General features: G+C 39.1%; 1 long non-coding RNA gene across 1 annotated transcript in view; it reads left to right on the forward strand.

The window, feature by feature from the left end:
- The first annotated feature begins 13,688 nt into the window (after nt 1-13,688).
- The window catches only part of LOC137171909 (uncharacterized), a 47,139-nt gene continuing 33,646 nt past the window's right edge, over nt 13,689-27,181 (forward strand). The window contains exon 1 of the long non-coding RNA XR_010924835.1: nt 13,689-16,183. This is a non-coding gene — a long non-coding RNA (uncharacterized lncRNA). The remainder of the gene's footprint in view (nt 16,184-27,181) is intronic.

The following is a 27,181-nucleotide window of genomic DNA, read 5'->3' on the forward strand; positions in this document are numbered from 1 at the left end:
TGCATTAGTGTATTTCAGTGCTAGTCTCCATAAACCCACAGAAATACATAACAAATAACAATTGTCATGAAGGCTACAGTAAAAGTGCTTGTGTTGTTTATAGTTTAACATCCAAAAATGTATGTTTTTCACTCACTGTTTTGTCTGCAATATCACCAGCATATAACCTTGTTATACCTAAGGTACATAGGGGAATTTTACACACTGAAAGATCATTTTCTGTTGTTTAGTGAGTGAAAGAATGGAGGAGGAGTCCCAATCTCCCGTCTTCCCACCTCATTACCCACACCTGGATAGGACTGCGGGGATCCTAATTTAAGTCACTCGTTAGCAACGTCCTAATGTGTTCTGACAGCGACAAGAGAAGGGGATGGAGGGAAGGTGAAAGAGAAAGATCGAAAGGAGAAAGAAGGTGGGGGGGTGGGGGGGATGGGGAAAGGCACAGAAATTGTCTTGACAGAGACAACTGCAGGACAGAGAACCAGGAGGAGAGGATGCATCTGTGCGTTACAAGAACTATTCTTATTTCTTGCTTTGATTTCCATAAAAGGAGCATCACCCTAAATCATCCGCACCCTCCGCTGTTGGCCTCATATGCATAAACCATTAGACTCCTTTGCTAATGCACATAAACTAATGAACACAATGTCATTTTCCACTACTGTATGCTGCAGCACAACAGGAAATCAAATAAAACCCTGTTTACAAAATAAATTCTTCTGTGTCTGTTAGGTCTGCCTCCGGTTGATTGTATGTTTTGCAGCAGACGCAGCTGCACGGCAGCTACAAACAACAAAGCACATCAGCATGCTGGGTAATGGATCAGAAGAAATTATCAGGGGAGTTGGGGTAAATTTGACTTCTGAGAGGGAAGCCTGGTGAATTTACACCTCCAAATGGGTTTGGAACAAGGTCGGAGATTTTCAGTGAAAGCAAATCCCTGCGTCTGACTGAGATGTGGAAGGATATATCCTCCATTACCTCACAAATGCAAGAACTAATGTTCACTACTACCACAAATCCCATTTGCTGCCCCAGTGAAACATTTTACAAGATTTCCATATTAGGCCAGTTATATCCCATATTTAGTAATTGAAAGTCAGTGAATGTCTCTTCCACAAGACTGCTGGTAAAAGACAATCGTGTGATTCATTTGAGGGGAAAAAGGGGGTTTGTAGGTCTTTACCAAGTAGGGCAGAGAGAAATTTAGAAAGAGTGAAATGAAGAAAATGTCTTTCATCCAGTAAAGCAGGGAGCAAACTCAAATTGTTATTTATTATTTAGCATTAGACAGTATTTTTTTTCTAAACTTTTACTTGATTGTAACAGAGCAGAGTTAGAGTTCAAAACATCTGACACAAAGGAAATGCCAGAAAAGGTTCCAGTCTTAGACCAGCATAGTCTCCAGGGTGCCCATTATTTAATAAAAACTTCCATAATTTCTAATCCCTGTGATATTGTGAGTGAAGTCTGAAGTTGGAGTCCCTCTAAAACTTTAGACAACAAACTGAGTAGAGGGCTGGAGAGACAGGGGATCAGCAGGTTCATCTTGATGAATATGAGAAAAATGTTCCAAAGCCACTCATTAATCCTGAGATGCCGTATAATTCTGGCTCGGCAACCTGTCGACGAGGTTCAGTGAGAGGCAGAGAAAGAGACGTGATAGGAGGAGCGCGGAGAAAAAGAACAGCTTGTGACAATATGCTTCAGTTTGGCATTTGCAGATGAAAAGAGACCTCCTGACTTTGTTGGCACCGAAAGATGAGAATGAAAAGAAAAAGAGGAAATAATAAGAAAGTGTCAGAATTAATGGACCTGCAGTGGATATCACTGTTTTTTTGAGGGACACTGACACTTGTTATCATTGACAGCAACCACGGGGCGGGAAGGTTAAAAATAGTAACTCTTTTACAGACATGGCCCTATATAGTGAAGATTATTAAGCTTATTAAAAAATAATATGTACATTTTTTGAGATACTTTCATGATGTCATTTAATAGAAAAGAGACTCTCTGAGTTTTGGGAGTTGAACATGGAAGACAAAGCCAAATTTGTTGCAGTGCTCGTGTTAAGTGCATTGACTGTATAGGTAGACTGATGGCCGGTGACTGTGACACCTTGTAGCAACTGAATGTTAAGTTAACAATCAGAAATATTTGATGTGATCCGTTGTTAATTAAAAATATTGATTATACTTTTTTTGTTTTTTAATAAGATGAGGGTTAGGGTTAGGATTAGCCCTAACCCTAACCCTAGGATGAAATTAAGAGTTCCTGGTAGTGACAGATACACAAATAATTATCACTCAACTCTGCAGTTTCTCTCAGCTCTACTGAGCATTTTAGTGTCTTTCAGCGGAGTGTTTTAGTGTCACAGCTCACAGCTTTACTGTTTTAATTCACTCCCACTGCTCTCAGGTGCTATACATGGTGGAGCATTTTGCAGCTAAAGAGTCAGATATTTCTCTCAGGAGTTGAGACCAAAACAGAGTTAAAAAGGAGAGTGAATACTGGATCGACATTCACCAGGTGGACACAAACACAACTTCAAACGAATACTGATGTTGCTCCATGCAACTGTTTGCTATCACATTGGCCATATAAACTTTTATAGCAACAATGCTACTAGTCAATGCTGTTGTACTCATTTACCACTGAACACACATCCAGCAGGTGCAAAAGACATCTGGTTTCAGTTTCACCTGGTTCCCATCAAATTCAGTCTCAATGATAACACCATAAGCAGCAACAGCAAATGACATATTGTAGCTTGCAAATCATATGTTTCACTGTTATAAATAAAATAAAAAACTTGTGTTTATAATGTTTCTCTGTACTGGTTGAATCATTTAGTGCTGATATTTTTGTGGCTTGCAGAACAGAAATAAGGGCTCTTGTCCAGCACAGCCTGCATGCTTTTCGGCAGGGGTGATAAATATAAATATGCAGTATAAATACATAAGCAATTAATATTTAATCTTGTCCTTACTGTACCCTCCCATGCTGGTAATATGCCCTAACCGTTTACAAATATAGCAGGTCGCTATAGTCACACAATGGTGAATAATTCTCTTCCTGATTGGAAATAATATTGGGAAGCCTGGAGCACAAAGATATGAGTTTTAATTTGGTTTGCTGATGCATTCTGAGGGATAAACAAATAGATAGTGGCGTGATCTTAGACAGAGATGGATTTCCTGGTTATGTTTTTAATGGTTGACTTTGTGGGTGTAGCATGTAGTAACACTGGTAATGAGATTTTTAAGCTGAAAGACATTTATATACTGGTACATATAAAGATGGGTAAGGGCAGCTAATGTAAAGAGAATATTCATAAATGTATTGAAGTTAATTACTGTGTGTTCAATTTTAGCTACCTGCAGAAGATGAAAAGGGTTCTCAACTGATTGTTGGCTAAAACCCTTCTCTGAACTGTGACTATCCAGTCATAGCTTCGAAATTGTAGCAGGCCTGTCAAGCGTCAGCTTTCTCCACAAGTTAAAGTAGTGTGCATGGGGTTGTAGTAAGAGCAATACACTCCGGTTAAAGTCCAGATGAAACAGCATTTTGAAAGTATCAAACTTCCGTTCATCCCTCCAGAAGAGTTCAGAGACTGTAGAATCAATGCCAAGGCTGAGGAACACCATTCTTCAAAAAGATATTCCCTAATTTGGTGTTTTGATGATGGTAGTGGAGAGCGCTGTCGAACACGTCAGTCCAACATCTCCCATAGTTGTTCAATAGGGTTGAGATCTGGTGACTGCAAAGGCCATAGCATGATTCACATCATTTTCATACTCATCAAACCATTCAGTGACTCCTCGTGCCCTGTGAAATGGGGCATTGTCATCCTGGAAGAGATCACTCCCATCAGGATAGAAATGTTTCATCATAGATAAAGGTTATCACTCAGAACAACTTTGTATTGATTTGCGGTATCCCTTCCCTCTAAAGGGACAACTGGACCCAAACCATGCCAACAAAATGCCCCCTACAGCATAACAGAGCCACCAGATTCCCTCACTGTAGGGGTCAAGCATTCAGACCTGTACCAGTTTTTCCTTCAATTTGTCAACCGTCCGTAGGTGTAAAATATGACCGCGGATGTGATGTAAAAGGGTTAAAAAGGCATTTTTCATTTTATCTTGACTTTAAAAAGTTTTAAAAGTGCTGTTTTTTTTTTTAGCTCCCCCAAACCCCAAAACACAATGGTCTAAATGGATTAAACAGTGTGTTTATATTATTAACTATGTAGCCTACTATCTACAGGAGTAACTGTCCATTTCTTCCAAGGACAAGAGCATATCATTAATTTGTGGCATTACAGGTTACACTTACAAAAATGCCCAATTCACGACTAGCACATCGATTGTGTAGCATTTACATGTGAAAATATGTAGTTTGAAAATAAGAATAAATCACCAAACAGGTTTAGAATAAAAGCAGCGTTGAACGGGCCTTCACGCCCTTGTGCACGTCGGGCCGCGGCGCAGTCAAAGGGCTTCTGTCACGGGCATGTAGATGACAGTGCAAGAAGGAGATAAACATCACTTCCTTTGTCCACTGTTTTGCTGCTGCTGGGGCTCCTTTGCTGCAATTTCGTAGGGGGCGCTATTCAGCCAGTTTGCATCACTGACTGAATATTGTCATGAGGACGTGTTCAGGCCGGGACTCTTATCAAACATGCAAAGTTTGGGGCAGACTGGAGCATTTGCACTAAAGTTATAGAAATGTCCTCTGTCATGGCGAAACATGAAAACTCGATGCCACCCCACAGCCACACACTTCAACGATAGCTAAATTATAGCATATTAGGCACATTACTGCCACCCTCTGCTTCAGACTGTAGACCAAATATTAAATCCTACGCATCAATCCTGTCTGTCTAATAAACTCAAAAAAAAAAAAAAAACTGCTACTCCACCCAGTTGGCAGGTTCATTAAAGTTTTAATGCTGAGCTCTGGAACTCTAGTCTTCCTGAGTTCTTCCATCATATATTGTCTTTTTTGATCATACTTAGTACAATCTATGCTTGCATGTGTAATAGTTTCCTAAGCAAAATGGGAAAAAATATGTGCGTTTCCCCCCAATACGTAGCTCTGAAATACAAACACAATTGTTTCTTCTATTTTCCATGTAGAAGGATCTCACTTTTTGCCTGGGACATATGTAGCTTTAGACTCAGTCTTTAAACACAATATCATGTATGTAGCCATCGAGTGCATATTTGAGACACTTTTTACAGGATTCCAATTTTAAAATGACTCGGCAAAAAAGAAAAAAGTCAGCCAAAGACTGTTTTCAACCACTTCATGGAGCTAACAAACTTAAGTAGCTAGCTAGCTATACTAGTTGATAAAATCTGCTGGTGACGATTGTTTTTCAGCTGACAAAATACGGTGGCCAACTAGAAATGAGAAGATTTAGTCAACCTATGTTTGAACACAAGGACCCATTGTTTTAAAGATTACTCAGAATTTTTATCATTTGTAACTGCATATGCTGTGTGAGGAAGAGAAAACACATTAGCAACACTCAGCTAAGTCTAACTCATTGCTTGCTCAATTAATTTTAGCTTGAAAATCATGCGCAGTTTAGTTTATGTCACTTTGATATTATGCTGATCAGCCTGTGATTCTGCATTTGTTTGCTGTTAGGAACACCTTTCAGGCATCAGATCCAAAGGTAATGACATGAGCCTGCTTCATAATGCTTTGTCCTTGTCCAGCGCACCAGCGTGTGTTTACAGCTAGTTGAGCTAGTTTGAGCCTCTGCCACTGCTTAGAAGGCACTTTCCAGCTATTAGTCTAATTTGTTCTGGGCTCCTGCAGTCCTGCAAGAGGAGCAGTGAAAAGGTTTCGGACTACAGTGTACCTTCACAGGAGGGTTGTAATTAGCACAGATTGAAGCGCTGTGCCTTACCTACCCCTGTGCAGCATGACAGATGCCTGGAATGATAAACACAGCGTGCAGCCATGTGAGACTGCATTTACGGTTGGATTTTAAAATCTGGATAAACAATAAATATTGATGACATTCGGATTTATGGAAGGATATTGCAGTGTGAGTAGGATCACTTAACCTTTTCGTTTAACCTTTTAATGTGTTTTTTTTTTATTCAGTCCTACTGAAGTGCAATTTAGAAGGGGTCACCCCCTGACCTTCAGCCTCTGTAATAGTGTCAGTATCCTACTAGGGGGACTTGTAACACTGGCTAAAAGATTAAATGGGTTTAAATGTGTGCGTACGTGTGCGCACAGGCATGTGTGAGTGCATGTACCTTCTTGTGAGGTGGGTCAATGTCACTGGATCACTGGGAATAGCCTTCTTATCTACCTGCCGCTGCTGTACCACTTGACACAAGGGACGGTTGTCAAATGAATCAAAGTTTAAGGGCCTCCACCACAACAAATAACCCCATTACCTTTGTGGGAGGATTGAGAGATGACTCCCATGGACTCTTCCTTCTAAATAATTAAAAACACTGATGCTGTTGTCACTTTTCATAAATCTTATTTAACAGTATGGCGGTGGAGGGTTCGTGTGCATGTGTCAGTGTGTACTGTCATGTTTGTGTGTGTGTGTGTGCAATGAGAGGCGTAAACTACAGAGGAAATGACTTACAACGTGACCTTAGCAGCTCGATGATGGATTGCTGTGTTTTTTAACATCCGTAACAGAATTATTTTGATGAGCTGTTGACAACTGAGCGTAAAAAAAAAACTTAAACTTGATGTTATACTCACTCAATAAATGTGCGTCTGTAAAAATAATGGCCAAAACAAAATTTGCTTAATCGGTTTTTATGTTAATGTTGCGTGGCACCAAAGTGAGAGGTTTGTTTACCTGCAAAATGAAAACTAATAGAATAAAAAAACTAAATGTGATATTTATAGAAACCAATTTGCTGGCCGCACAATGAATGGCTGCTGCTGCTGCTGCTCTTGTATGTGTGTGTCTAAAAGAGTCATACAAAACCTTCCTCAGGGCACTCAGCGTTATCACGAAGGACAGAGAGGTAATGTACTGTCACAGTGACACCTGTGTGTCTTTGAGGCTCCGTGCATTCCTGTAACTTTGTTTGCCAACCCATGCATTTGTGTCCGTACACGGTCACATTCTTGTGTGTGTGTGTGTGTGTGTGTGTGTGCATGAGTGTGCATGCGTGCAATCACGTCCAGCGTCAGTGTAGGAGCCCATGGGACCTCAGTGATAAATTGTTGACAACCTGCAGTAATTACTGATCTGTGCTCTGATAGCTTCAGCCACCAAGTCCAAGGAGGGGGAGATAAAGCCGCAGATAGTTTTCAATCTACCGGTTCGTCATATATAATGAAGACGTTGTCCCATTTGATCATCACAGAAATCTGATCATACAAATTAATATTGGACTCTATTTGTTCCGGAGAGCATTTCTCATTTGAGAGGGTAAAAAAAAAAAAAAAAAAAAAATCGAACACTTTCCTTGGCTGTTCCTTGGCTTTTAACTTTGCTTTCCAATTTTTCTTCTTCTGTGAGTCACATTCCTTTGACAGAGTCATAATGGTGGTGAGATGAAAATAGATGAAAATAATGAATTCACTGTGCACATTCTCACACAAGGTTCTGCAGCTACAGTGTGCCTGATAACATTTAGATAGTATTTGTGTTTCTCTGTGGGTGACCCGTCTCAAAGAGCAAATCTTCTCTTTTCATCTCACTGAATCTCTAATTACAGTGCAGTGAATCATGTTATTTCCTGCTATTGATAATCTTCTCACTGACTCATTCGCGAGCTCATTCAATTGCAGACGGGGTAGGAAATCAAGTAAATTGTGTATTACTGATGTTTGGGATGTGATGCCTTTCTTGTAGCATCTGTTTTTATTATCAGACCGCATGTTTTCAAGCTTCTTTTTTTTTACCATAGCTTTTTTGGCTGGGCGTGGTAGCCAGCATGCTAGCAAACTAATATAATGGTAAATTATCGCTCAAAGCCAGAGAAAACACTTTGGATAATGAGGCACTTATAATGCAGGTAAGGCATGAATGGGTTAACAGTGCTAATTTATAATTGCGTGACAGGCTCTGATTGAATATATGTGATCTGCAGCTTTGAAGTTTTTAACATACTGTGTATTATAGCTGCCTTTGTATTTTCTCTCATAAACTTTTTTTTAAATGTGTTATCATCAACCTCCAGTGATGCAGCTATTCACCAAGCCTCATTTTCACTCTATTCAACTGTTGTCTTAAGCCCCCTCAAAGACATGCACTCTGTTACATAAATGTGGTCACACTTTTACACGTCATTAACAAGTTTTTGGAGGCTTTTCAGGTGGAACTGTTATTCAAAAAAGAAATATCATCAGTACCAAAACAATACATATTAGAAGTGAAGCTGAAGATTTTACAAGAACAGACTTGTTTAAAATAAACGAAATTTATACACAATCTTAAAATTTACCCTTTTTTAAATAAAGAAACTGGAGAATATGTTATTAAATCCAGATGCATCTTGATAATGCACACTCTATTTATTAAACCTGCATTAATTGATTTTTTTGCAAGTTGCAAACATGACATTGACTTTTTAATCACCTTGTAAAATCAATATGGCGAACATGCTAAGAAACAGTCCGCTATTTGCAGCAGTTGGATTTTTTTGGAGAGGCGTTTCTGGCCCACCTGATGAATATAAGTCAAAATTTCACTCTCCTTTTAGCTCTGTTTTGGTCTCCACCAGCTCCTGAGGGAAATACCTGGCTCTTTAGCTGCTAAACTTACTAGCTTAGTCTTAGATTAATCAAGCTTTTAACTGGAAACGATAATGGTGAGAATTAATCAAAACAGTGAGGTTGCACGCCATAAAATGTCACGACTCCTTTCACATCATTCATAGTAATTTTACCAATTGATATTGGTGAAAAATAAAAAAATAAAAATATGAATGAGTAACCTGACATGCCAGATGGTTTGTTGCATGGAACCATCTGAGAAGTCATCCTTGGAAACTGTTTGGAAAAGGGCAGGCACTTTCAAAAACAAATACTTGGCAGGTGATTGGATGAACCATCTGTCTATAACTGTCTTGTCTTGCGAGGCAGCTGGATTCTCGAGATCTCGCGAGAATCCTCAAAGGACACTGACTCAGGCGCATAACTTGAAGTCTGACAAGATGGATTCTCTCGAGATGTCGTGGTCCTGCCAATCCAGCTGCCTCACAAGGTAAATCATCTGCTTCAACTATTGATTGTGTTGACTGGAAGACACAAGACACCCACTGTGGCTTTGAGTCGTCGGCAGCATGAGAGTGAGTTTTTTCCCTTCTTTTTTAATTGCATTACATTCCCTTTCATTGCTTGCTGCCACCATATTGACACCAAATGTATTATACACAATTAATGGGTGCACTAACATTGTTGAAGTTTTTCTTTAAGAACAGAAATCATGATGTGTCAACTAATGACTGACAGCGTCATGTTTGATGATAAATATTCACACCAGTGCAAACATTTAAAGATAGTGAGCATAGCAAGATAAAGACAGTAACAAAATGAAGGCGTTTCTTATTTTATCAAGTACTGTATCAACTATTCATGCCTTTATAAAACCAATTTCAACTTTAAAAATACATTTGTCAGTTCAGTTTCATCAACTTTAATCATCTAATTTTCTTGAGTGGCTCTCATCATTGCGGCCAACTATTTTTGGCCAACAAGCCTGCTGTTTGTCACGACACTGGCTGACTTTCCCTGTTCACCAAGCTCTGGAGTGAATAAATGGAGCTCTCGTGACTTGCTGATCTCATTTCTCACAGTGGGAACATATGGTAACATCTTAAAAAACTGAGACTGAGAATCAGTGTCACTTGTTTACTATTGTCAGGTTGAGGAATTTGAAGTCCAAATCCACCAAATCAATGGCTATATTGTAACAATTAACATCAAGTCATGTATCGATAAACTGTCTATCACACTACTGCAGCTGGGTACAAGGCCATAGCATGAAGAAGTAAAAATAACTAGCTATTTTTCAAAGAATATTTAAAATTTGATTGAATGATTCACAGTTTTGTTTTTTGGCTTCCTGGGTCATTCAGGAATGAGGCTTAAGATGATCTCACTACCCACAAGCCCTCCTGACCCCGAATTTAACTAAAAAAATAATGTAAAACATGATTGGTTTTGCAAAAACAAACAGCCACAGTTCTGACTGTGTGCCAAATACATTTAGGTTACAGTTTGTAATGTAACCTCTTTCACATTGCAGCACACGGCTTCCTAAACCAATGAAAGGTTAATGTTAACATATCTGATCCCTGCTTGACACTATGAACATTTCTCTGCACTCCATCAACTTCCTGCCCTGCTGTTTTACTGTCAGACGCTGTTTGCAAAAACCTGCACTGCTGATGCAGGATAGATGCAGACTGAGTCGGACTCTAGCAGACCTCTTAAAATGTCCTCTCAGGTGAATATCACATCCAAGAGTGCCAAGTCGATAAATTAGTCCTCGCAGAGAACGCTCCTGTGATGTTATGGAAAAACAAACTTCTCAAGAAAGCAAGATGGGAGAATATCTTTACTGTATGAATTGTGCGTTTTAATGTGACAACATCAATTTGGGCAGAGTTGTTCCTTTGTTCTACTGATGCAGCTGCAGCTGTACTACAAACACTATAGTGCTGTTGGATATTGCATAAATTATACAAGAAACAGGAATATTGATTAAGAATCTCCTATCATCTTGTAGCCTTCTTATCATCTGCAGAATAATAAACTTAAAGATCCAATCCAGACATGTATTAAGACATAAAAATACTCTGCTTGGAACAATAATCCGTGTATGATATGTTTTACACAAAAACGTATAATTACCACTTTAAAATCCTTAAAATGGCATCTACTCATTCATTAAAAATGATAGAATCTATGAATAAGCAAATGTTTCATTCCAAAACTTAACTGCTTGACAGAGGTTGCATACTAGACCATTATTGGCTTCCAAACCAGTGTTGATGCCACAAATCATGCTCATAAGCCCTCACCTAAAAATCTGATTTCCAGTGAGCACAGAGAACATTTCCATTTTCAGCAGATGAATGTGAAAACAGTCTTCTAGTGTCAAACTCGGCACATACATCATTCTGCACAGTGAAGCTCAAACATCCAACTGTGAGAACAAGAAGAAAAACAGTTTTGAATGGAAGTTGCTTTAATATATTCAATGCATCAGATAGTGTCTTATGTACAAGAGAGTGCTCTGATTTTAATTGATACTGTGTTTTGTTTGGTTAATTCATGCCCTCGTTCAAATTATTTTGTGTGCACATGTCATAATCAGTGTGAACTAATTAACAAAAAATGTTTTTAAATTAGTGTGTATTATTTAGTTCATGAAGCAAATTTCTGATTTCCCTTGCGTGCTATGATTAGTTACATTTGCTTGATTGCACAGGTGTATTGATTTTATTTTTTTCATTTAGTGTTTACTAAACATACAAAGTGGAATGAATTGATGGGTATGATATGCTGATCCCTAATCAATCATCAATATGTGTGTGTGCACACATTAATACTTCGCTACCACGACTACGACTCAAGTGGAGACCACTGCTGGGCTCCGTAGTCAGGTGGCAGGGAGAGTATAGCAATTCTAATGCTTACAGTGTATCCTCTATCTTTCTGATGCCACAGCAGCAGTGAACTGAGCCGTGATACAGCCCCTAATTAGACGTGATGGTTTAATCAGCCTAACAAGGCACAGTCAGTCAGTCACTCCGACAGGTTCCTAATGAACCAACAAGTGTTTGCTGTGAAAGGAAACCATCATACTGTCTGTGGAACTGTGTCTGGGTTGTGTGAATGGATGCAGAAGGGAAGGCTTTCTGTTGCCAAACGCCGATCGATGATTCGTGAAGATAACGCTGATAAAAAATACAGAGAATCGGTCTGATTCTTGGTCAGCAAGTGCCTTGAGGATTATACAGACGGGCGGGAGCAGAGGAATAATGCAGACACCTACATGATTCAATATAATAACTGCAGATGTCATAGAGAATGTCCTTCGCTTTATGGAGGGCTATTTAAATAAATCCTATTATCAATATGCTGAGGCAGTTTTTACATCACAGAGAAGAAGACATCGTAGAGGAAAAAGTGAGCGGGAGGAAAGAGTGAATGACAAAGAGGAGACAGATAGACAAGGAGAGAGAGCGAGATGTAAAATGGTGTCTAACAGAGATGAGAAACAAAGAAAAGAGGGGTGGAGGGGTGAGGAGATATGATAATAGATTCACTTCAGAGCCAAACCAATTTTCATTCTTAACCTCATCCAGACCAGCTGATGATTAAGAACTCAGCTGGGTCACCTTGCTCCAGCTCTCCTTTCTCCATCCCAAATTAGAGACACTTACGGATTCATGACATGCTTAGAGTGGATAGAGTTGCTCTGAGTTATATGCCAATATATAAATCAGGACACACAACTTAATAACTGAGACTTGCCCGAGATAAGCATATGTATGAGGGTGCGTTAAGGAAGAAGAATGATCGAGCGTGATCCGTTTCTGTGCTGCATGTGGAAGGTTAGAGGTCAGAGATAATAATCAAGAGACTTAAGTTGCGTTCAAGATGAGTTGAGGTTCACCTGCATGTGACCTTATTGCACAAGGTTATTTTTCAACTTGACGTCCAGACTTTAGTAGTGGATGTTTTAATAGTACATGCTTTAAATTTAAGTTTAAGTTCGCCTTGAGATAAAGTTTGAGTTTCTGTAAGTTATGCTGTTTTCTTAGTCTTTTCAGTCATGCTGGCTATTAATGCTCACACATACTTTCCAGTTCTTTCTGTAATTATTCCAAACAAACCACTTCTGCCACTTTTAAAAACTTAAAGATCCCCCCCAGACATGTTTAAAGATGTATATAAAACACTCTACTTTGAATAATAATCTGTGTCTGACATGGTTTTTTCACAAAGAAAGTTCAATTATCTCATTAAAACCCTTAAAATGACACCTAGTCCTTCTCATTCATTAAAAAATCCAGAATCTATGAATATGTAAAATATTTTTCATCTCAAAAGTTTAACTGCTGGATACAAACTGTCCTCTACTTCACTATAAAGTCTATTCTCAGTGGAAGCACTGGAGGTGTGAAGTTTCCACTTCACACTCCAAACTAATTGTGATGTCACAAATCACACTCATAGCCTTAATAATCAGATTTTCGATGAGCACAGAGAAACTTTCCACTTTTAGGAGATGGATGTTAACACAGCCTTCTAGTGTCAAACTCTGCACATACATCATTCTGCACAGTGAAGCTCAAACATCCAACTGAAGTAACAATAAACCAAACACTGGGAGAGGGACTTCAATGTGCACCAGAAGATTTTAAGCTCGTTAAGCTGCTATATTTCTTGTGTGGCTCCTGGATTTTGTTAGAACAGTTTTGTGACAGGATTTTGTGTTCCAGGACACCAACATTCAAAACTTAATTAAAAGATTAGGGATTTATTGCAGTTGGCTGAAGTAATAGACTATTTCTTGTATCAAAAACATAATTTAGATTATGTTTTAGATACAAGAGTCCACTCCGCAGTAGGATGGACAAAACGAGTTAGTCTCCAAATGCAGTAGTTGTGCTAATTTTGAGGACTTGTAAATGTAAAAATGAAGTGAATGAAGCAGTGTTGCCTTCAGTTTGAGAAACAGCAACACAGAGAGTGAATCAGCTGTAGATCCATCTTGACCGTCTTCTCGTTACTGAGGATGTCAGACATTGTGAGCTTGTAAAATGGTCAGTTTTACATTTTCTTATGCAAATAAACCTTTAGCAGGATCAGAGGAGTTTAATAACTTAGACTGAATTATAATTTTTTTGTATAATTTGGATTGGGCTTTTAAACAACCAGTATGTAGGATTTAGTCCAACGGTAACGTTGCAGATTGCAACCAACTGAATACCCCTCCTCCTCCTGTTCCAAGCGTGTAGGAGAACCTAGGGTAGCTGCGAAACTCACCAAAAAACGCAAAAGGGGTTAGCAGACAGAGTGAAATGGTTTTCCACCTTTGTCGAATGCCTAAGGTATAATAATGATGAAACAAAATGTGACAGAGATAACATTCTATAATATCCTAAAACCTCACAGTGAAAGCTTCACACAGTAATTTGAGTTTGTTGAAATAAGGGGGTGAAATATGTTTAAATGTGCACATGTGCTACAGATGCATGAGTTTACTTGTTGATTCAGTCAGGCGTGACAATGGGTGTATTAAAATAAGGAGACTGCATATGTATGGCACTCAGATTTTTACAACAAGCAGATCCAGTCCTTCTTTCATCTGTCCCTCTTCTCACATTCTTTTCTTCTCTGGACTCATTTATCCCCAAGCGGGTAGCTCCGTCTGAAAAGTAAGGCCAACGCTGAAGTCTTAAACTGCATTCTTTCTAATGATCAGCAGGGGGAGACTCCACTGACTCCAAAAATAAGTCTCATTCTATGGCAGTCTATGAGAAAATTAGCCTACTTCTCACTTGATTTATTACCTTAGTAAACACTTTCCTAATGAGTTTATTTTTATTTTAGTTTTTTCAATACAACATGATGTTCATTTTGTAAATTATGGTCCCATTTACAGTAAAATAGATGATAAAACAGTGTAAGCTTTAGGCCATGGCTACCTTGTGATTGACAAGTCGCTAACCATGGTGTAACCCTGTGTGTTTTTAATTCATGAAAATTAATTGTAACATTTTGGTCACCTCAAAAAGTCTTGTTCAGTGTTTGGTTGTACTAAAAGACCTTTTAAGAAGTTGGCTTTTCAGTTTTTCGGGTAAGTACATTTAGTTTTAATGGTTTTAAGCCTGTTTTTTGCTAGTGAAAATTAGCATTAGCATTATCACATTTAACTATAGACAGTAAATGCACCATGCTAACCAAGCTAGCAGCTAGCACTAGCATCAGCCCCACCCTCTTGTCCAAATATGGTCACTTCTGGCTCCAAAAATCAGAGAAGGGGACGGTCACATCTCCAAACTCGAAGCTTCAAAATGGGAGTCCACAAACCAATGGGTGACATCACAGTGGCTACGTCCATGTTTTCATTACAGTTTGTGTTTATCCCATTTGAGTGTAGCTTAGTTTAACTGACTCCTGTGACATCCTGCCCTGCTCCCTAGTGTAAATGAAAATATTGAGAACTTGTAACTGACAAAGGTTCAGGAGACCTGAACCTATGCAGAAACATTTATTGAAGCTCGATCAAGGAGAACAGAGATAAGCAGTACAACTGAAGACACTTTGTAATGCCACCCAATTCTGAAGGTTTCTTCCTGGCAAGGAGTATTTAACCCTTCACTAGACCTACAAGATTTACTATGTGTCCAAATAAGGTTATTCTTTATTCATTAATATATGAGTGAGGATTATATTAGGTATTGGATCCTAAACAAGAAACTATGCTCACTCAAGTTAACCGAAGTCACATTATCTACATTCAGGTCACATGCAATACATTCTAAGAGGAGACAGTCTGACTGTCTGAAACAGAGCACAGCATATCTTCTATGACCATGGTTCCCACAGGAGACAGCCAGCCTTATCAGGACAGCTGCCTTGCCCAGTCATCCTTAGCAGACAGAGAGATGTACTGCTCTGAAACAGACAGGCCATGACCTGCTGCTCCCAGGTTTGCAGATGACCCCGAAAATGACCCGGAGAAACACTGTGTCTTACATTTAAGCCTCAAGAAGGAAAATTCTTTCACACCAAGGTTATGTTTTTCATTGTTTCATCTCATTCCTTCATTGTTGCCTGATTTTTTTTGAAACACTCACCTTCTTATCTCATTTCAGATACTTCCTGGCCTTGTGTGTTTCCCACCTGTGTGATTGTTTACCCCGCCCCGATTAGTTCCACCTGTCCCTCATATCCTTCCCTCCCTAGTGTAGTTAGGCTGTGTGTTCCCCTCTCAGGATAAGCTTTATTGCATGGTTACCTTGTGATTGATAAGTTGCTACCACGGTAGTGCGTGACGTTCTGCACTTGGACCCTTGAGAGCTCCTCCCCAGCCTCCACGTTCTCGTCCAAATATGGTCACCACTCATCACTTCTGCCTCCAAAAAACCAAGATGGCGACAGTCAAAATGCCGAACGTGAGGCTTCAAAACAGGAGTCCACAAATCAACGGGTGACGGTAAGGCTGTTTTCACATTTATCTGTGCTCACCTTAAATCCCAGTTAAGACATGTGCATCCAGCAGTTTTTGAAATAAAAAAATATTTGCATATTTATATATTCGTGATTTTTCAGGAGGAGTAGATGTCATATTAAGGGTTTTAACAAGGTAATTGAACTTTTTTTGGAGAAAATGCCAAACTCGAGGCTTCAAACCAGGAGTCCACAAATCAATGGGTGACGTCACAGTGGCTACATCCATTACTTTTATACAGTCTATGGTTTTTGATCTCTGCTTTGTTTTACCTGGACCTCACCTTTGTCTTCTCCTTGCCGAATTTGTTTGTTTTATCTTCTGATTGACTCCCTGTGTACCGAACCTTTGCAAGTAAAGACTGTTTTTGATCAAGATTTCTGTCTCTGAGTCATACGATTGAGTCCTCTTGCCAGTTATTGAAATTGTTCACAGTAGTGCCTCTATTTCCAGTATTACAGCAGGAAAATGGAATGCTGTCATTTTCATAGGTCTGACCCTCTGTTGTGAGGTCCTTCTGAATCTGTGCAATCCTTGTACAGAGCTCCTTCTGACTCCTTAAGCAATATTTCATGCTCATAACATTTGATCTTATTAACATGTAAGCTAAGTCTTCTGCCTTGTTTGATTCTCATGCAACATTTATTCACCATCAATGACTGTAATATGAGATCTATCTTTGTTAAGACTGATCGACTTATTTCAGTCATTTTTATTGGGATGACTTACATAATTTAATTAGTGGTAATTATATACGTTTTATATTTTAACATGTCTGTTTTTCAGTAGACTGGGAACTACATAACATTGTGTTCCTTGCCTGTAAGTAATTGTTTAGATTGGTGGAGTGATACACGGTAAAACACTGAATGTTTGTGGTCAGTGTTCTGTTTTCCTACTGTTGCAGTGGACATTAAAGTACACAAGATCGACCGAGGAAGCTGTCCCTGAAAGTAGTTTTTATTGCAGTAACTATCAAGTTAATAATTAACGCTAGGAGTAACCAGTGTTTCAACCGTAATGGTAACTACGTCATCATTGTAAAGCCATTAGGGGATGTTGGTTTTATCTTTACAACTATAATTAGCCAGAAACATTCAAATAATCCCCCAAATAGTGAAAACACATGTATAAGAAAAGAAACACATCCGGTCCAGAGGAAAAAAACAATAAACAGCATAATCAGTGGTGACGACTAGCTGCTCTCTAATTGCTGCTTGTGCTTACTCTGACCTTGTTACCTTGTTATCACACACACACACACACACACACACACACACACACAGAGGTAAACTCTCTGACATTACACTGATGCATGTTGGAGATATTTCCATGTGACTTAATGTGTTTGCCATTATGTTGTGGTGAAAGGGACCATTATCTAATGAATTTGGATTGCAAAAAAAACAAAAAACCCCACTATCAGTTCAGTCCAGGCCTCTGAGCAGAAAATTCAATGTGAGGATATTCTAAATAAGCGACAGTAATCTCTTGGATTATGTTCCTGATTACAAGTTTGATGAATGCAATACCCCCAATCATATATCACGAATATATGAAGTAGAGCCCCATGCACACACAGCACCTCTCAATCTAATTTTGCTCCACCTGAAGGGCACACATTACATGATTTCCTTTACAAAACACCACATTACATCCTTCCTCCAGTATCCAATTTCCTTGCAGTGGCTGTGCAGGCTAACAGGTTAATAGGTTCAGTGGTAACCCTGTGGTAAATTGGTTGCTCTGCAGTGGTTAAGGGAGTAATCAAAGCGGCTGATTGCGGCCACTCACCTGTCCTGATCCCTGGGGTCGCAACATCAAACTGGCTGACCACACAGACGCCGCTGCTGCTGCTGCTGCTGCTGCTGCTGCTGCTGGTCAGACCAGCAGATGGCTAACTGATCAGGCTGAAGCTTTCAAAAGGGAGATAGAGGAGATGAAAACAAGCTGAGAGGTGGGGAGACAAAGGACAGACATATATAAGAACATATATAGAAGATTTTTACAGGAAGGTCAGCTGCAGAAACTGAGAAATTGTAAATATAGCTGCAAACTCAAAACTGAGACATCAGTTATTGTCCACAGCTGCAACCTGCATCATGTTTTGAATCTGTGACTTAAATGCCTTCATGATGAAGCTATTGAAATGTGCCATAACATCAGGCTTGTTTTGGATAACTTCAATTTTGCATGTCTCTGACATGTGCAAAATGATTTCTTGCTGAGGAATATATAAGCATTGAGAAAGAGGAACTGCAGAAGGTATAATTGTAGAAAGGTATAAAGATGTGAGAAATAATGTGAATACACACCTCATGGAACTATGTGACCAACTAAGTTTCTTGTTTGCAGTATAGTTAAAGACTCCCTCCACTCAAAAATGTGTTTTGCTTATTGTTACTTCACTTTGATGTTTGAGGTTCAGTGTGCAGAAAGATGCAGAAAGAGTTTTACACTAAAAGGCTGTTTTCACATTCATCTGTGCTCACCTTAAATCTCAGTTTAAGACATATGCATCCAGCAGTTTTTGAAATTCTGATATTCGTGATTTTTCAGGAGGAGTAGATATCATATTACGGGTTTTAACAAGATAATTGAACTTTTTTTGGAGAAAAAACTGTATCAGACAGAAATTATTATCCGACACTGACTATTTTTACATTTCATTAAAACATTTCTGGAGGGGATCTTTAAAGGATAATTATGTTCTTTGAGTTTTACTTTATTTTTTGTATTCTTGGCCATCATTCTTGTTGAAAATATTACTATTGTACTCACTACTAATTGTATTATTTTAACTGCTGAGATCTGGGAACATATGAACAGTCCAATAGTCAGAGAGAACTTAAACAAACCCCACATTAACCAGAATATTGGTAGTTGTAGCTAGTAACGTATTCGAAGAGGAAACAGTAAAATTATAACCGTGACTCTCGATTGTTCTACATCACAGTATAACTTCCTGGTTCGACGTTAACTTACGGTTTTTCTAGAGTACTGACTTCTCAGGTGTGCTCTTTTTCAGATATATATACAAATAAAGTGTTTTAGATCACTGCTTTGTAACCTTTTTGGCTTGCAACCCTTTAAAATAAAGCAATGTTTACTAGTGACCCATGTCACAGGCTGCATATATATTACTGTAAGTTGCAAACAGTTCAAACAAAGAGTGATGTTCCCTTCTCAGTTTATTTCATTTGCATAGTTTTTTGAAGATGAAAACATAAAACTAACTATAATACTAAACAATAAAAAAGTAAAAATGAGAGGAACATCAGAAAAGATAAACATAATTTGTGAACAAAACAAGGCTTCTTTTTTCCCATTATTCATCTTGTGACCCTTTGTGGGGTCCCAACCCCCAGGTTGGAACCACTGTTTTAGATAATCTTTCTAAAGTGTTTGCTTCTTCAGTTTGTCTGAATGCTTGCCTTTTTCGACCTGTTGGACTTTGGTAGTAGTAGGCCAGTAGGGGGAGGTAAATACCGAAAGAGACCAAGCAGCAGCTGCTACAGCTTGAGGCTGAAGCCAATGTGGAAGTATCTTAAAGTGCAATTACATCAATGGCCACTAGATGCTCCTACTGACTCCCGAACAAAAAGCTTTAACTTCTCTCATGAAATAGTAAGTCTTTTTCTTTTTCAACAAGTCATTAAAGTCTCTAAATTTGGGCCCTCTAATACATGTGCTGGAGGTCATTTGGGAAATTATTGCTCCGTTAATAAGACTTGAAGACTTATAGTAACTTATGCTGTGTGAGCGTTGAGCGATAGCTGTGATTGACAGCTCACTCACCTACTGCTCTCCCCAGCTCAGGGACTCGCACTGAGTCGCACTATTGTTGCAATAGTCAAAAGTTTAATGTTACTTGATCACAATATCTGCCCTGTTAGCACAATGTAGCTAAAGTAGCTAATGGTAACCCAAGTGTGCAGTGCTCAGTGTTCCCAGTAAGCTAGTGTTAGCTTCGGTCTGCAGTGGCAGGACGTGTTTCCATGAAAGACAACACCCTGTAATCCTTTTGGAAGGTCCTGCCTCCAAACAGATGGTGCCAACCATTCGCAGCATCTCTGGGCTTTAAACCAACTCCAATGCAAACCAATGGGTGACGTCACACCTTGTTACATTCTATCTTTATAAACAGTCTATGAGAGAAGGAAGGAAGGAGGAATTGAGGTGAATAGGAAAGGAGATTTATGAGAATGTAAGTTTAAAGTTTAAGTGAGGCGAAAGCAACAAGATGTAGGCGTTTAAGAAAGTAAAGAGAGAAACAGTAAGACAGAGGCAACTTTTAAATATTATGTACAGAAGAAATGAGGCAGGCTATAGGGTCATTCAGTCAACATGACCTATATCAACCTTTTGCAACACGCAAGCAAAACTCTGTTTGAATAACTACTGCTTTCCTTTCACCCACCACGACCCATGGACCATGGGTTTGAATATTTATAGAGACAACATGGAGAGGAAGAAGCTCTGCTGCACATTATCCCAGTGAGAAATTCATCTGCTATTCCCTCTCGCTGCAATAACTGCTTTACAAAGCATTTTTTGACCTAATAAAAAAATAATAATAATGCACCACATGCAATTTTTTCCCCAGCGAGAGATCCATTTCGGTGCTAGCTGTGGCCAGTTCTCTTGCTCTGATTATCACAGTGGCACTGAGCGTCTCACCTTGAATGTCCAGATGTAGTTGCAGCAAACTTGAAGTAGTTAATGACTTTGGTTTTGAGGACAAAACGTTTGGAAGGAATGGTTTGCAGTGAATCACATGACATATGAGGTATTTTCAGCAACAGTCTGTGAGATGCTAATTTTACTTTGCTGTTTCTTTCTTTACCATTTCATGGGTTACAGCAGGTTGTGTTTATCCTTTGCCAAAATAAAACCATTGTCAATGATTTCATCTCCATTTTCCTGTCACTTGATGTGATTGGATGTGATTCACTCTCTGGCCCACTCAGCCAGACAGCTACTGACAAAAGCAGGCAGGAAGAGAGACAGGTGTGCGCAGTCAGGTAGTCAAATATTCAGGCAGACATACAGGTAGTCACACAGTTCAGCTTTCAGGCAGAAATTCAGGAAGGCTGTCAAACAATTAGGTTTTCAGACACAAAGACATTTAGGAAATTTGATACTGATGCAGTCAAACAGGCAGTTTTACACAGTCAGGTGTTCAGACAGGTGGTCAGTCAGTTCAGCAGCCAGGAAGTATAAAGATGATGACTCAGAACAACTTTGTATTGATTTGCGGTGACCCTTCCCTCTAAGGGGACAAGTGGACCCAAACCATGCCAGCAAAATGCATGACAGAGCCACTGGATCTCCTCACTATAGGGGTAAAGCATTCAGGCCTGTACTGTTCTCTTGGTGTATGCCTCACATGCACTCACCCACTGACTATGGTGATGACTCATCTGATCATATCACTTTTTTCCACATCTCTGTAGACCAGTGCCTAACTCTCAAATGTGCATTCATCTTTGTAATGAGGGGTTTATGCACTGCCACCCTGCTATAATACCACTCTCTATGTAATTGTCGACGGACTGTTCTTGCTGACACAGTCTGATCACGTCCTGCACTGACATTCTCAGTCACCTGAAGAAGAGTTGCTCTTCTGTTTTTCCTTACATATTGTACTAATGCACAAGCATCACGGTCATCAAATGTGCTCTGTCGACCACAATTTCCAACCCTATTTACTGATGTTCTTCCCATAGATCTAAATCCAGATGTCACTTGCAGAAGCTCCTTCCATCTGTGCCCCAACAATGAGCCCTCTTTCAAAGTCACTTAGATCTTTTCCTCTTGCCATCTTGATACAAAATCAGAATCAACTGGGACTGCTCAGCATTTTTATACATACCACAGAACATGATTGGATGTCAGTTGCTTAATTGTACCATGCAGTGCATCTGTGTGGAAGCATCTGCATTCTTTATGTTTCTCCACTCATTTATACTGGTTTTTCCTTTAATTTGTTAACTGCCTAATATGCCAGTCAGAGATACATACAGGCAGTTAGATCAGTGGGTAGGCTGCAGTGTAGGGAATACCAATAACATTCGGACAGTGCCGTTACAGCCCTACAAACACAGACAGCATGGCAGATTAGCCACTCTCCACTGGCCAGAAGCTCTGGATGAGCCAACAGAGCCACAGAGAAGGAATGGATCATTTAACAATAGGCCCCTCTTCCTGGAATGAGTGGAGGGTGGGGGGTTGAAATGACCAATATGGCTGCCAGAAGGACAACTGTGAACACTAAAGGTTTGAGCACAACAAGGTTTGTCTTGGTTAGGGACACAAGCTCTATCTCTAAAATTGCATTTAGAGTGTCTTGAAAGTGAAAACCTTGAGCTTTGGGTAGTGAACGTCAAACACTATGAGGTGTATTCTGTAGTTTATGTGACCACAGTGGAAACAGAGGGCCGACTTTTTAGTTAAATTGACTGGAATGGTGCAATTTCTGCCTCATTAGCCAATCACTGCCCATTAATTCTATTAGAGTCAGTGTTGTGATGCTGGGTTTCTGGTGTGGACATTATCTACGACCTAATCTTCAACAACATTAGTGATCAGGCATTCTTATAATAGGTGATTATGAATGATAGCCTCAGTAACTCAAGTTCAGAAGGTGTAGAAAAAAACTGTAACAGCATTGTAAGAGCAATCCACACAAATTCCTTACTAAAAATATAACATGACCTGTGGTTGCACTGCACTGTGTTTGACTGAGGCTACTGGGGGTGGAGAAAGTGATATATCTCTGCCTCTTCCGTGATGGATTTGTTTCTGTTGCTTTTTGATTCTGAGGAGATTTATGCCAAAACTCAGATAGCTGAAATATCTTGATTCACGGGATGAATTTGTTGAAATAAAATCATGGTTAGTATTAGCTGGAGGCAATTTCAACAGCTGTTTCTAAGTTCAGACATTGCCTAGCCATTATGGATGTGAAGAGAGCCCAGTATTTGTATCTATATTCGTTGAGGCAGCAAAATTATTTGTATTTGTAGTCTCATAAAAGTGGAAAGAGGCTTAAAAATCCTGTTTTTGTTTTTATTACACTTTTTAATTTTGTTACAATAAGTGTTCATGAATAAACTACCTTATGAAGGAGGTCCCCACACCAGGTCATGAACTGGAGTCCCCCAGATCATAGACGATTGCGCTGACTACTGAGCTAAAACTTTACTCATCACCTCATTGCAGATTGACCTCTACCTATTTATACAACCATAACATAGAGACAGCACAGCGTGTAACGTGTACAGAAGAACTTCAAAGGCAATTATTGCTTTGGAGAAGGGGAACAACAGGTTATGGAGAGTCCCTCGCGAGCACTTCGCGTGTGTCAGTAGCTCAGCTTTATCTCTGGGGAACACCCCTAACTCTGAGAGTGATGTCCAAATTAGGAAATGTGCATCATGTAGCAAGTGGATGTGACTCCCCTCGTTGAGACCTGCTGATAGAGTAACAGTGGAGCAGAGGAGAGAGACTGAGATAGCAATGTAACTGACCTGCGTGCTGGTATTTGACTTTTTTTTCCTCTTTCTGAAAGCAAATAATTTTTTAAATATTTGTACAAAATAAATATAAAAACCCCCCGCTATTTGTGCTTTGCCGAGTAACATATTTGTATTCAAGCACACCCCTACCAGCTATAACGTAAGAGTTTACTGTGTAAGTTTACACATTCCTTAATTAAAAAGGGTTGCATCACACAAACTAGGTCTTATGTAAAGATTAGTTTTACTGTATATTTAATACACCCAGTAGCTGCCAGGTGTAACTGTTGTGTGAGCTAACCGACAAAACCTTAGCAAGCTAATATATGTCCAATTTAGACTGAAGAGTAAAATATGGTCAACATATCAACCACCAACACTTATCAAAAACTCTTTAATAAGAATGTAAACTAGGAAGAACTTAAATTACATTTCAAAAAAATAACACAATATACCTCAAATTCTAAAATGCTATGCCTAGTGCTGGTTTGGTTAGCATAATCTGATTCAAACTGTCAAACACAAATACTACTAACTCTACTACAAATATTTCTCAATGTATGTATATATATAAATGAAGTAATACCTACATTCAGAAAAGATTGAGAGTTAAGTTAATTGTGTATCGTTTGGTCGCCTAAAGCTGTTATGTTTTAAAGTTATGCTACAGCTTGTAATGCTAGCAGTGCCGATTTTAGACAGAAAAGAAAGTAGCTCAAATACATGATTAACTTAGACATTTTACACAAGTTCAAATGGTGCGATCTGAAGACACAAGTTTGAAACTAGCTAGTAGTTACCTATAATTTAGGAAGGGATTTAAGAGAAGATGCAACTCAATCCTGGTTGATTTGTTCAGTGAAATAAATGACAAATCAGTCCGATTGGCCTTTTTAACAGCATTTTGACTCATCATAGTAGGAACAGCACAAGCGTCCCAGTAAACCATGACAGTGTGACAGTGAGCCAGCATGCACAATACCAGGACCCTGTAACTGAAGCAGCTACATTTCAACCATCATTAATTTTATTATTTACACCCGTGCTTTTCCTTCTGTATTTAAAGGCTCCTTATCATGCTAGGTCAGTATAATAGTACAACAATATGAAACACAAGTTGTCCTGCACATTCTCCTTTATTCTGCTCTTTGGATCTGCATAGCAGGCACAGAGACTTTTAAATATATTCAAAACTTTGCAAACACTAATAGCTCCTCTAAATTCTCCTCACATACCTCCTTCTGCCAGGTTGTTTGTTAAGATATTTTGCCTGCTCACAGCCACTAAATGATAGAGAGAGATTTATTCCAACTCCTGCTCAGGTCAAAAGCCTTGTTTTGCTTCCGGGTGCAGCTTAATAATGCCCATAACGAGGGCTGACAGAGAATTAATATAAATTAAAATGGACCAAAGAGTGCCTGCAAACTTGTCTTCATTAATAGGTAAGTGACAATATAATTTTTGTGGGGTACTATTGCCAAGAGGCTCATACAATAAGCTCTGTACAGACTGCCATCCGATGAGTTATTTCATTGTTTTTGAGCATAATTAGCTTTTGATAAAGCTTTATGAGGGGGTGTAGACGAAGGCAGGAAAGAGGAAGGGTAAAATAAAACTGCTTTAACTGGGTATTAGCCTCCGGGCCTGTCCTCTTATAGTGGGGTCTCAGTTCTTGATGTTGTGTATTAGGTTATAATAATTTGGAGAGTGGTATCTCTTGCAGGAAAGGGGGGCCTCTCTTTGATGTGCTCTCCTCTGCGGTTTCCCCTGAATCATTTTTCATGTAGGTGCTCCACTCCGTATTGATTAGGCCTCATAAATTGTGAAAGAGTATAGGGGCGATGTAGAGGCCTAAAAGCTGCCCTAAATAGGTTAATGCTAGGCAGCAAGAGCCAGCAGGGAGTAGAGAAGCGAGAGCCTCATTTCAGAGCAGCTCATTCGAAGGCACTGCTGAGACCATGTATAATCCCCTTATGAAATTAAAGTAGAAACAGACAACTTTTCAAGTTTCCCCCCCTAGCGTTTCCAAGTGGTATTATTGTTTGTGCCACTGACACAAAGACAATCAGATCGCTTTTCCTCAGAGCTTAGCTCCATGAGGAAATGATGAACACCACTTTGGAAATAAGAGAGAAGAATGAAGCATGTTCACTGAAGAGGTAAACTGAAGCAAAAGCTATTGTAATGATGTGTATTGCAAAGTAATAACATAGTTCAAGTAACGTTATTGCTTTGCACAAAGAAGTAACTACAGCAGGTGTTGGCGTCAAGGTGGAGGGGGGAGTAACGTTAGAAGAAAACATTCAGAGAAAAAGCACAAGTTTGTTCATTCATTCAGTCTATAATGGAGACATGAAAGCAGATAGAAATTCTTTATGTGTTGAGAAAAGCGAACTGGGTTGGTAGCATGTTTGTTTTTACAAAATGAAAGAAACTGCACAACGGAGACAGTGATAACATATTTTCTCTCTGTTGATTTTCATATGAACAAGTATATATATGATTCATATTTGTTCATATGATTTTCATGTCAGCCTGACTGGATACTGATCCAGTATTCTGTGGCCGTAGGGCTGGTAGCTTAGTTAACTGATTTCTAGAGGGCTTTCTTCCCGTTAGCTACTGTAGCTATTCAGGTATTACACTCAATGCAACTAAAATGTAGCGCATGCAGATACAAGTAGTGTGTCATCAGATTTGCACGTTCAATATTCCACATTTATCATATAGCAGTAAGACAATAGAAAGAGGCTGGCCATCTAACAAATTATTATGAGATATAGCAACCAATAGCTATTGGGTAAAACAAAAGCATTATCCTCTTCCTCTTTTGGTTGCACAATGGTTGATGCATTTCCTTTGTGCTGTAAATCGAGCCTTCATTTTCCCAGGAGATCGTACACGGTGGCAGATAGAACTGCATAGTGAAAGCGAGGTTTACAGGGAACCAATCTAAAGGCCGATGATGTCATTATTATATAGCCATTACACTGTGCAATCAACATTTACTTCATAATAATAAGTTAAAGCAAAAAAGTCTATTTCCACTTTAACTAAACATGCAAGGAGATCTTTATCCATGTCTGCCTTTGTCTCATACAAATATGGATATCTGCTACATTCGGTGCACAATGTTGCTGAAAGATTTTCACTCCTGATTTTCAGCAGATTGGATATTTTATCATGGTTTATCATTTATTGTAGATTTTCAATTCAATGTTGGAACAAATGACCAAGAGATCCAAAATGGCTGTATTTGAAATCCCTCATCCACTCATTCGCAGTTCCCTAAATAGCAGAAACTCAGTAGTTTAATTTATTGTGCACTGAATTGAGATTTTGGACACTTGTGGATGATTGTCATTTTGCGTCATAATAATCAAGTGTAGTCCCACAACTGTAGTTTTCTCTTGTATTAAATGTGACACATTGCACTATGGGTTTGTTAGCGGAAAGTACAAGC

Source organism: Thunnus thynnus, chromosome 20, assembly GCF_963924715.1.
Source record: "Thunnus thynnus chromosome 20, fThuThy2.1, whole genome shotgun sequence".
Lineage (NCBI taxonomy): Eukaryota > Metazoa > Chordata > Actinopteri > Scombriformes > Scombridae > Thunnus > Thunnus thynnus.